The sequence below is a fragment of the Taudactylus pleione genome, unplaced genomic scaffold (genome assembly GCF_031769625.1).
Source record: "Taudactylus pleione unplaced genomic scaffold, aTauple2 ptg000462l, whole genome shotgun sequence".
Lineage (NCBI taxonomy): Eukaryota > Metazoa > Chordata > Amphibia > Anura > Myobatrachidae > Taudactylus > Taudactylus pleione.
This window is the reverse complement of record NW_028284864.1, coordinates 111,395-124,191: the sequence shown is the minus strand read 5'-3', so window position 1 is coordinate 124,191 and position 12,797 is coordinate 111,395. Positions and strand designations below refer to the sequence as shown.

Below are 12,797 nucleotides of genomic sequence, written 5' to 3'. Positions count from 1 at the left end.
AAAGTAGGGCATACATATTATACATAATATAATAAAATGTAGTTTACAATCATACATATTATACATAATATAATAAAATGTAGTTTACAATCATACATATTATACATAATATAATAAAATGTAGTTTACAATCTGCACAAATCACAGTACACAATACATCTCAATCTGTAGTGGGTTGAAATGATATTTTGCCATTGACTATGGATGGTTAATCTGGTTTTCACTAGGGATGGCTGATAATCCTCTGATGTCTATAGAAGTAGCCATTTGGTTGGAATTAACCCCTTAGTTGCATACAAAAACTGTATTGCGTTCTTAGTAAAAGCACCAGAAACCAACGCTCAAGTATGCACAGAAGTGGACACATATCATTTAAAACAAAGTTTCCCAAACTCGGCCTGATTCTGAGTTGCACTAATATGCTAATGTCACAGCTGGTGGCGTCTTGTGCAAATAGAGGCAGGCTTCGGTGATCCGCAACTGCGTCCGAGGATGCCGTATCAGATCACTCTGAGTGACCATTGGTCATCTGAGTAACCTTTAGGTCACTCAGGATGTCCAGTGTTTTCACGCAGCCACTGGCTTAAGCACATCCAGAAAATGGGGCCAGCTCGCCCCCCGTTTTCTGGGATGCTGCCTGACGCCGCCACAGCTCCGCCTCCAAATCAGGCTGCGGCATCTGGGCACTGCGAGCAAACTCGCAGAAGGAGATCTGCACGTGTGCAGTACAGATCCTGTGCATTTGCAGATCTGATAACATAGTAGTCATATGCAAACCATCGGATTAGGCATCCTAACAGTCCAGGTTTTATGGATATCCATGCTTGTCCACAGATCTACTGACTGAGGCACTAATTAAGGGTCTGATTCGGGTGTAGACGATATTGTGGGGCTTAATGCCGTTTTCCGGTTTTCGAAGAACAGGTCCTGCGATCTAGCTCTCAGATCATGGGCTCTGCCCATTCTGTAATCACAGGATCAGAAAAGCTCGACCACATTTAAATGGTGTGTGAGCTGAAATTACTGGATTACAGGATGTGATTGTTCCTTCTGCCCAAAAACCTCTCACAGGGTGTTTGGATGGGCTTGTGACAGAAACAGAGGGGCCTTGGAAGAAAAATGGGTATATAATATCCCCATGTGAATTCAGTCCCCACTGCAATGGTTTGCAGCAGAATGCAAATGAAGTGGGTGTGGCTGCATCTCCTCTTGAGAATCCTTAAAGTGGCCATACACAGCACGATATACGCGCCGATCCGACGGATCGGCACGCTATAGGTGCTATATCGTGCCGTGTATGGGCACGATATCGTACCTGATATCGTGCTACGCGCTCCCGCGGGGTCGTACATCGCATCCCCAGGTCTTCCTGCAAAACCATCTGACCTGGGATGCGATGTACGATCCCATTCACATGGTGGAGGGGGGAGCCGGCATATCGTGCGGTCTGCGGGGACCGCACGAATGCCGGCAGTGCATCGCACCGTGTATGGCCAGCATTACAGTGTGCAATTATTGCCAGGGGGTGGGGAATCAATATTTTTTTCCCCTTCAATTTGCTAATTCATGCATACACACAGCCTGGAGACCCTCTTCATTCACAAAATGCAGAACACTTTACTAATGGTGCAAACATGGCAATTAGCGTTCCGGACAATATATCACACATTCGGTAAACGCTTAAAAATATTGATATTGTAAATAAATCGATATTCAATTTGCATCCATAATGTGTACCTGTCCCTGTTCTCATCTTGTTTCCCCTGTGTACCAGATAGTGGGAAAAGCTGTGGCCCTGATTCAGAGCCGGTCGCTCTGACAGAGCGCTCGCTCTGAATCAGGGCCGGTCTTTTTTTTTTTTTTTTGTAGAACGGCCTCTTGGCCGCTCGCATAGCTGTGGGTGACCATAATGATGGTCGCGATGGTCAACACATCGGGCTTACGACGAGACCCTTATGGTAGGGTGTCGTTTCCGCAAGCCCGAGAGATTTCGGCTCTAACAGCCAGAATCTCTCCACTGACATCACTTGTGATGTCAGTGGGGCCGGCCCCAAGCGGTAGGCGTTCTCATGGGAACGCCTCCGTTTGGGCAGCCACCCCCCTCGTCCCGCCCACCAAAGGGGGCATGCTGTCACTCAACATAGACAGCACGCCCCGTTTGGTGCGAGACCCGGAGCGACAGATTGGCCGTCGCTATCCGGGTCTCGCGCATGCGCACGACGGAGTCGGCTCCGTCGTGCGCATGCGCTCTGGGCCACCATCGACCCGGTTGCGAGCGCTCTGCGCTTGCGACCGGGTCTGAGTCAGGCCCTGTGTTTGGAAAAGATTTTCCTAAGTGGTAGAGCAGCTTTAAGTGACAGTGGGCAGTGTATTTTCTAAGGCTTACAGACACATGAGGGAACTTCTGACTTTGGGCCTGATTCAGAGCCGCTAGTAAGCGGCCGCTCGTTCATTCCGAGCGATGTTTGCACAACTGCGCATGCGTACAGATCGTAATACGCATGCGCGAACCAGTCAGTGCGGCCGAAAATCGTTTGTTCGCTAAATAGCGAATGCCTGCTATTTTGAGTGACAGGAGGAGGCGTTTGTGGGTGGTAACGGGAAGCTGCTTGAAAACGTGGAGTGGAGATCAGAACGCAGGCGTGCTTAAAGGTCAAAACGGGCGTTTTAAGAGTGTGCATAATTAATACAGCAGCGTCATTGACCACGTCACTGGGTCATTTTTTAGTCAGAACTGCTCGCAAGATTGCGGTAGGAAAATCCAACCACAAGAATAGCGAGCAGTTCATACGCTGGTCGATGTACTCGATTAATCTAATAAATAGCGGACATGACGTAGGATGCGAGCGGCCAGGGGGCGTAGTTTTCCAAAAAACGACCGCATGTTTTGTTCGCTCGTTCAGACCTAGAGGCGTGAACAGACCGCAAAGAGCGAACGGTTCATTGAATAGCCACCCCTTTTTTCTGAACGAGCGAGCGCAAATAGCGTCCGGCTCTGAATGAGGTCCTTTGTTCTAGGCACTGATCGATCAAAAGAAGGAACGAACATCAAACTATTAGGACTAGGAATGGCCATAGCCATAGACCATCGCTGGCTTGCCACCAGTATTCGATGCTTTTGCCATAAGCTCACACTCAATAAATATATTTTGTGTTTGGTCACCAACTAAGGGGGAGATTTATCAAACCTTCTAAAAAGGCCAAGTGCAGGTGTTACCAGTAGCAACCAGTCAGCTCCTGGCTAACATTTTATATCACGTACTAGATCAGGGGTAGGCAATGTGTGGAACTGTGGGCCTGGTTCAGCAAGGACAGCAAATGCTAAGCTGCACGCAGGCTATAGACATGATGTATGCACGCTGGCAGCATTGCAGTTGTGAATCTTGCAGATATGGTAATGTACAGGAGACATCACACCCCCTGTGCTTTACCTATCAGAGCTGCATTGTCCAACGCAGCATCGGATACTCTGCGTAACATTGGCCGGCTAAGGTGACCCATGGGGTCACGCAAGCCAGCCACCACAGATGAGAGGAAGAGGCCAGGAAATCTCTATCAGCCGACGAAGATCCTGGTCTCTTCCCACCCCCCCCAACGGCACTTACACGCCACCCCCTATATATATATTAAGGCACTACAGCATAAACGTCCAACAAGCCTGGGACATAGTTGCCGACTTTCTGGATGCTCATTCCAGGAGGGTGCAGCCAGTTCGGCAGGGCAGCAGGGGCGTGGCCGGACGGTTGCCTGACGTTTGTAGGCGTGATGGAGGCGGGGTCACACGATCGCACCATTTTGGCCCCTCCCTGCTACACATGTCCGGTAATACAGGCATTGTAGTGAATCGCGTAACTGGCCGCCCTCGCAGCGGGGGTTTAACAGTAAATTGCGGGGGGATTGGCGGCCGCCGGGAGACATGCCTGCCTTTCCGGGGGCCAGGAGCTGCACCCGATTATCGGGAGGGTAGGCAACCCTGGCCAGGGACATCTTTCCCAGCATTTGTTGTAGCAGGGATCAATGGCAATCTCGAATTTGTTATCATTTAAAAAGGCCAGCAGCACAAAATTGCATAGCAATACATCAGACTAACGGGCATACACTGTATGTAATAAAAATTGCGGAAGTGTTAATGTATGTATTATACAATTTGATATTTTTGTATTCACGATACTTCTTTTTTTGCACATGTCCTGAAAAATGCTGAATGTTTTCAATTTGTTTTTTGCTATAATAAATGTAAAAAAAACAAATGCAAGGTGATGTGACAAGGGGACCACTCCAGGTAATGTAGGTGATTATGTGTATGTATGTATTAAAACTGTACTTTCACGGTGTATGCGTCTTGTGTTTAAATAAACATTTCTTTACAGGTGAACTACAGGTACCAGTGGGCCCTTAATGCCCCGCATGCTGCTACTTGTGGTTTTCCAAGTACCAACATGCGGGGGAGGCTTGCTGGGACCACAGCAAAAGACAATATTTAAAACTATATATAATGCACTACATTTACACTATCAACCCGCCACCCACCGCCCAGGGGTGGCGGGGATAGCCCCGGGCTATCAGCCTAGGCTAGGGGTTCCCTGGAGAGGGGGACCCCTTTATTGTGGGGTCCCCAACTCCCCAGGGATCCCTGGCCTGGGCTGACTAGCGGTCAGGGCTGATGCTGCGGCTGGGGGGCCCGGTGATAGGGCTGCCCTGGCTGTGGCATCAGTCCCCCGCTAGAAAGGATCCAGGGCTGGTTCTGGATCTTACAGGGGAACCCTACGCAACTTTTTCCCTGTAAATCCAGAACCAGAACTGGTTCCCAGAGGCCAGTACTGGTTGTATTAAGTACAGTGGAACCTTACGTATTTTTTTCCCTGTAATTAAACAACCAGGACTGGCTATGAAAAGTCCGGGGCAGGTTCTATTTTGGGGGGGACCCCACAGTATTTTTTTAACAACATTTAACTATTTATAAGCTTGTTACAGTAAGATATATCCAGGCATCTCACTGTCTGCATGTATCTGTGTGAAAACGAACTGTTCATGCTGAAAGTGAAAGCATGAAGCAGTTCTATACAGTCAGGGATTTGCAGTTCAGTTTGAAGCGGGATTTGCTGCACGATTTGTACATGAACATGCCAAATCGAACCAAATCAAATTCGATTTGAGAAATGCTTCTCAAATCGAATGTTAGTAAATGAGGGATTTGAACTTTCGATTTGAGTCGGTTTGAAGTGAGCTAAATCGTACTATAAAACTAAAGTCCAATAGAAACTTAGTAAATTTACCCCTAAATGTGTAAACAAGCTCATAATCCATTTATTTTGATAAACAGTAAAAATATATCATATTCATGGGGCCGTCCAGCCAGCCGCTCGTTCCAAGTCCACATATCTACACCACTAGTTTGGATGGGGATTATCCAGACTGTACCTCAGGCAATAATAATAAACCACTGTAGGGATCAGTCCTTTAAGGGAGCACCTGTGACTGACATATGGGCACACACCCATCTATTAGGTCTGACTAGCTGGAGCCTTTTCCCTGCGCAGCCATGAACAAAAATGCAGATATCACAATATCATATAGTCCTAGTTCCAGTCATAGGATCAACCTCCATGCACCAATACTGGGGGAGGTACAATGCAATTCGACTCACCCCAACCTCATTTTGGGGGGCTCCTATCTCAGCCTCATGGCAGCCAGGTAACGCACCTCTGGGGGGAGACAGTCACATCCTCTCCCTGTAAATGTCAGTAAGAGGATAATAGCAATGTAACAACAGGTGAGAGGAGTCAGATTCTGTATTAATGAGGGAATTCAGAATACAACCAGAGAGGGAAGAGAGAACCTTCCTGCAGCCGCATAGGGAGGGAGGGAGGCGGGGAGAGGGGGATCCTATTAATTAGCACTGGGGGAGTACTTCAGGGAGGGGCGGATACACAGATTAGACGTTCGTGTAATTCACACACACACACACACACACATAATACACGGGGGAACGGGACCCGCTGCCATTCCGCGTGGAAAGCACCGTGGGAGCCTCTAAGGAACGTACACACCAGGGAGCAGACAGACGGACACAGGCCGACCCTCCCCCTGGATTCTCGGCCTGTTCTGTCCAGAGGTGAGACCTTGTGAGAGTGCTGCCTGGGAGCCAGGTGAGGGAGTGCGGAGTGACTGCTAGTGAAAAGTGACGGCATTGGAGTGGCCGGGTCTGTAAGATGATCAGTCCCCGGAGACAGCCAAGAGTGAGTGTAGCGTCCGTGCTACTGCTTAGAGTCAGCTATGATAAGTGTAGGGATCTGGTGCTACTGCTTAGGATGGGTGTAGGGATCTGGGCTACTGCTTAGAGACGGCTAGGATGAGTGTAGGGATCTGGGCTACTGCTAATTGACAGCTAGCATGAGTGTAGGGATCTGGTGCTAATGCTTAGTGACCTGCAGGTGAGTGTAGGGGATATGTGCTACCTGCTTAGAGACAGCTAGCATGAGTGTAGCCTCTGTGCTAATGTTTAGAGCCAGCCTGGATGAGTATAGGGGGTCTGTGCTACTGTTTGGAAACAGGCAGGAGGAGGGTGTTGGGGGTCTCTGCTACACTGCTTGGAAACAGGCAGGAGGAGGGTGTTGGGGGGTCTGCGCTACACTGCTTGGAAACAGGCAGGAGGAGGGTGTTGGGGGGGGGGGTCTGCGCTACACTGCTTGGAAACAGGCAGGAGGAGGGTGTTGGGGGGGGGGGTCTGCGCTACACTGCTTGGAAACAGGCAGGAGGAGGGTGTTGGGGGGGTCTGCGCTACACTGCTTGGAAACAGGCAGGAGGAGGGTGTTGGGGGGGTCTGCGCTACACTGCTTGGAAACAGGCAGGAGGAGGGTGTTGGGGGGGGTCTGCGCTACACTGCTTGGAAACAGGCAGGAGGAGGGTGTTGGGGGGGTCTGCGCTACACTGCTTGGAAACAAGCAGGAGGAGGGTGTTGGGGGGGTCTGCGCTACACTGCTTGGAAACAGGCAGGAGGAGGGTGTTGGGGGGGGTCTGCGCTACACTGCTTGGAAACAGGCAGGAGGAGGGTGTTGGGGGGGTCTGCGCTACACTGCTTGGAAACAGGCAGGAGGAGGGTGTTGGGGGGGTCTGCGCTACACTGCTTGGAAACAGGCAGGAGGAGGGTGTTGGGGGGGTCTGCGCTACACTGCTTGGAAACAGGCAGGAGGAGGGTGTTGGGGGGGTCTGCGCTACACTGCTTGGAAACAGGCAGGAGGAGGGTGTTGGGGGGGGGTCTGCGCTACACTGCTTGGAAACAGGAAGGAGGAGGGTGTTGGGGGGGGTCTGCGCTACACTGCTTGGAAACAGGCAGGAGGAGGGTGTTGGGGGGGGTCTGCGCTACACTGCTTGGAAACAGGAAGGAGGAGGGTGTTGGGGGGGGTCTGCGCTACACTGCTTGGAAACAGGCAGGAGGAGGGTGTTGGGGGGGGTCTGCGCTACACTGCTTGGAAACAGGAAGGAGGAGGGTGTTGGGGGGGGGGTCTGCGCTACACTGCTTGGAAACAGGCAGGAGGAGGGTGTTGGGGGGGGTCTGCGCTACACTGCTTGGAAACAGGCAGGAGGAGGGTGTTGGGGGGGGTCTGCGCTACACTGCTTGGAAACAGGCAGGAGGAGGGTGTTGGGGGGGGTCTGCGCTACACTGCTTGGAAACAAGCAGGAGGAGGGTGTTGGGGGGGGTCTGCGCTACACTGCTTGGAAACAAGCAGGAGGAGGGTGTTGGGGGGGGTCTGCGCTACACTGCTTGGAAACAAGCAGGAGGAGGGTGTTGGGGGGGGTCTGCGCTACACTGCTTGGAAACAAGCAGGAGGAGGGTGTTGGGGGGGTCTGCGCTACACTGCTTGGAAACAAGCAGGAGGAGGGTGTTGGGGGGGTCTGCGCTACACTGCTTGGAAACAGGCAGGAGGAGGGTGTTGGGGTCTGTGCTGCTTAGATAAAGGTTAGTGCAGTGGGGTCTAGAGGTGACGTACAGGCTGAGAGTAGTGAGGTGGAGAACAAGGTGTCATTGCAGAGGCGGTGTCTAGGTTTAGAGAGCTATACATGGGAATGTGCACTACAAGTCAGAAATAGAGGGTAGGTGATGAGACTGAATTGTGAGTGATGTTAGGGAGTGACAGCTTCTAGATTAGGAGGTGAAGTGGTGTGAGTGCACTGCAGTAGTGTAGTATAATGAGTAAGGGCACGTAGGTTGGTGGATGAGAACAATGAGCTCCTGGATAGACCAGGTAAGTGTTGTGAGGAATTGACCAGTGGATGACTTTAGTAGCATCATAGTTTTAGGGTGCAAGAAGGTGACACTTATTCCCCCACTGATTTAGATTAGGACCATAAATTATTGCCCAGGGCCCCATTTCTTATATATAATAAAAATCTACTAATCTTACTTGGGTAGTTATCTGCTTCTCAGAGACCATCCATGGTGACCGTGCCTGCTTTACAGCCTTACAGATAGAACCTCCTATATGGAGTAAGTAGAGAGATGCTGATGGTGTAAATACCTTTTTAATTATATTTTCTTCAAACAAGTAATTTCTCAGAGGAACTTCTGGTGTATGTTGTACATCTTTTCCACCAAAAAAACAGCTCTGCTGACACTGGGCATAGGTTGGAACTGGGTTTTACCTTTTTTACACTGGACCCAGGGTGCGCCCTGGGTCTAGCTGTTCACATCGGACCTGGGTCTTCCGGCATTACAACGGCCGCTTGGAGATGTCCTCTCCAAGCACTACTGAAGACAGCGAGTTCGCTGGTTTGAGGCATGACCCGGATTATCGTGACCGGGTCGTGCCGTTTACTCTCGACCGTTACCAGGGTTGGATTTCCGGGTCACTCAACCCGGGTTATTTTTCTGGAACCCTTTTCCACTGAGCCGCGACCTAAGTAGACCCAGCAATAACCCGGGTTATTCAGTGGAAAAGGGGTATTGGTAATAAGGTGATTGAAGAATGGGCATGAATTACAGTGCAGCTGGTCTAGACTGCCTGCTGGTAATTGTAATGTGCTTTTTAAAGCTAATAAAAACTCTACACAAGTATTTATTGTGTCTCTAATAAAATAATGAGATATCAGAGCTCTCCTGTATGTTTTTAATACTTAAATTTGTTTTGTATCTTGTGGTGTGTTTAGTTTTTTTTCAAGCACTGAGTCCTATAGGAGAAAAGTGCTTTATTTGATTTTAAATGCGTTGAAATGGAACAAGCTGTGTTCCTAAAACCGCAAATTGGAATAGTCTCAATGGGTGTAGTGTTCTACACCTGTATGTGCATTCAAAACACATAATGCTCATTCCTTCATTGTTGTAATTGCTGTGTAACTCAGTGCAAGCTCTTGTATCAGCTGTTTTTGGTGGTTTTGTTTTGTTTGTTTTTTTCTCCCTTTGCAAAAGGTGATGAAAAATGGCCGTCTGCCATGTCCTGTAATGGCAGTGGCTGTATGTAGGGGAATAACTCCCAAACCCTCACCCAATAGCACACTTATTTCTAATATATTCAGTCTTGTTAAGCTTCTGATCTGAAACGTTTAACCTATATACTTATAAATAGCCTTAATGGCTTGTTATGAAGGCCAACTATTACTTTCATGTTTACCGGGCCTTTAAGCTTAGGAGCAGGTATTGGCGGTGTATTTCATGCCAAGTAACCGTGTTTACCTGTAAGTCAGTTCGCGGAAAGTGAGGTCAGGCTGACAGCAGTGTAATCTGGATGAATGGAGTTAAGTGCGATCAGCTGAGGATATTGATTTACAACGTGTGCGCTAGTTTGCAGGTATATTGCAGCCATAGTAATTAGATAATATAACGTGTTCTGTATATAACGGAGAAGTCCGGCACTCATGCAAACTCGAAAGGTATAAATGCCTCAGTGCCCTCCCCAGAGCGATGGGCGGCACTCGGAGGGCTTGTATAAGATGGCACAGAGTCACAGGTAGGTGCGTGCTGCGTTACAGGTTTTAATAACCTTCAAGGACAGACATAAACAAAATGCAATATAACAGCAGCACAACCTTGTTTTTGCCTTTTAAATAGCTGCTTTAAATCTATGGGTTTACGTTGCTGAGATCTCGTCTGCAATCCGCAAGCTGTTATATATGGCCCCCTGGTTTCTAACCACAATACAACAAAGTACTTCTAGGTTAATGTCATGATTCAGTATTTAGTCTGGGAGCTCAACTGGCCAGGGAATGATAAAAACAAACTTTCTGTAAAGTGCTATGTATTATGTCAGCGTGCTACATAAAGGTTATTATGTAACCAGACAGCCATTGGCTTTCAGTCATGTGACATCACTATACTGCTCAAAGGATTTAGTTATTATAGGGTTTTGTTTTTTTTTAAACCCGTGTATTATATACACTAAGGATGGGTACACACTGGAGCGACCGGCAATCTCATGATTGCTGGTACACATTACCCGATTTTAATTAACAACAGAACGATTACTAAATCAGTCCTTAATCTGTATGGCGCCACATGCAAAACCGTGTGATTTGGCTGTGCAGCACGGCCAATTGCGCAATATCGCATGTGACTGCAGGAGCGAGCAAATTAGGCGCACACACTGCACGATATGCCTGATTTTATCGTTCCAATTTGGCCAAATCGGGCCGATATCGCTCCAGTGAATACACCGATTTACACTTAGGAAGTGTCCTAAGGATGCTCAAGGCGGCACTGCTGCATAGATTCTGGCTGTAGGATGCCATTCTAGTGAATACACCGATTTACACTGCTGGGATATCTGCTGGTGGATTAGTTTAACTGGATTCTAACTTGGGTGAACCGAAAACTGACAACAAATCCTTGTATAATAAAACGTTGATCTGAGTTCTGCGTTTGGTGCGACTTATGGCCGACAGTTTGTCTCTATTTGGGTGTAATGTTCAGCTAACGCCACATCATGGCTTTGTATGGAAGATTTGAGGATTTTTTTTTATTTTTTTTTAATTTATATTCTGTAAATTTGCTTTTTTTATATAAAAAAAATGTAGGCACATGTTGAGATTTCTATAAATCACAACATTTTGGAGCATGTGTGGTTTGATTGTGGCGATACTTTGACTTGCAGGGTTTATAGATGGTAAAAAGATGTTTTATATTTTGGTTCTACTGAATGTGATTTAAAACCATAAAATAAGTTTATAATTTCCTCATTTAAACGCAGGTATAGTGTGTGAAAAAACCTTTTTGTTTACAAAAAAAACCCCCAAAGTTACGGAAGTTGGATTGTGGGAGATGATGGATAATTTGTTTCCTCCATGCAGGATGATACAGGGTCTTGGCTCCTTCATTGCAATACATTTTTTTTAGGACCTAGCACTCTCTACCTGTCATACATTAACGTGCTAGTAGAATAGATTATATTGGTAAAAGCACACGCAGAATATTAACATGTTACATCTAAAGTACATGCAGTTATACGTTTGTGAATGTGCTCTGACTGTCCTGGATAAACTAGGAAGCCCAACTGTGTGTATCTTATGCAACACTGTAGCCAGTGTTTAGTGTAAGGATGGCCATTGGTAGCGAGGTATCGAATGGTTCCATTTTTGCCATTACATGACTAAAAATGGCACATGGACTGTTTTCAGCTAAGGAGCACTCCCGCTAAGTCAGTGTTTTCCTCTTTGGTGTATTACATCACCAAACATCGGGGGAAGTGCGTACTGGAAAGAAGCAAGCGATGGTGGCAACCATCGCCATACTGCAATGCCAAAGCAAATGCCATCGGTCTGAAAACATTGGCAGTTGCGATAAATCGGTTACTGGTGGCCTTTCAGGACATCAATTGCTACAGTATCTCTTCACCACCTCCTGTAAATTTTAGCGTTGCTACTGCAGATCATCTAACGCCTCCTCGTACTTGTGCAGAAATCTGTTCTATGAAATTACAACTTCACTCAGGCTTCTTGCATCAAATTCCTTTCATACATTTAAATCTTTTATCCTTTAACACGGGGGCGGTGAACCTTTTTTTCTGCCAGGTCCATTTTGATAAATATATAACATTGTTTGCGGGCCAGGTGCAGGCCGCAACCCTTTGTGTGACATCACACAGGGATGGGGCCACAATCGCCGGTGCTTACAGCAGTGCCTGGAGCATCCTGAGGATGCACCGGGGAGCTGTAAGGGCAGCGGTGTGACCGTCTGAAGTGTCCTAAGGATGCTCAAGGCGGCACTGCTGCATAGATTCTGGCTGTAGGATGCCATTCTAGGCTCCCTGCTAGCCAGATGAGGCTAGCAGAAAAAAGCTCAGAGGGCCAGACCATATATATGGCTCCTGGGCCTGAGGTTCCCCATCTCTGCTTTAACCCATCCAGCTGCCATCACTTCTCACTTGGGGCCTCGTTCAAGTTTGCAAATACATAAGTTTCAGATTTAATCGCGCCGAGGATCTGCAGATGGCAAAAGCCCTCGCTTAGTAAATTTGCCCCAAAGTTTCTGAGCTCTTCTCCCGCTGTACTAGCTGTCCAGTCTACTCTATTCTGTCGCATGTTGATTGTCTGTCTTCTTTTCTTTAATCTAGCATCTCCCACTCCCCTAATACCTTCTCATCATTATTCCAGTATGTGGTAATTACGTCTATGCTGTGTAAATGCTGCATATCCTCTCCCCATCCCATTTCCCAGTGTTACTCCAGGCCTCCTGAGTGGCTTGCCTACACGCTCTTCATGTGTGTCTTTCCTCATATCACCTTTTGGATTTTCTGCATGCAGTCTGTCATTTGTTCCCAACACTGCAGAGACGTTGCTGGAGGCGGCTGGTGACTTTATTACTGCTA

General features: G+C 47.8%; 1 protein-coding gene across 4 annotated transcripts in view; it reads left to right on the top strand.

Moving 5' to 3' along the window:
- Positions 1-5,911: 5,911 nt before the first annotated feature.
- PACSIN3 (protein kinase C and casein kinase substrate in neurons 3) overlaps positions 5,912-12,797 on the top strand; it is a 102,059-nt gene continuing 95,173 nt past the window's right edge. For all 4 annotated transcript variants that reach the window (XM_088448633.1, XM_088448635.1, XM_088448632.1 and 1 more), the window contains exon 1: positions 5,912-6,115. The gene's annotated coding sequence lies outside the window, so the exon portion shown is untranslated. The remainder of the gene's footprint in view (positions 6,116-12,797) is intronic.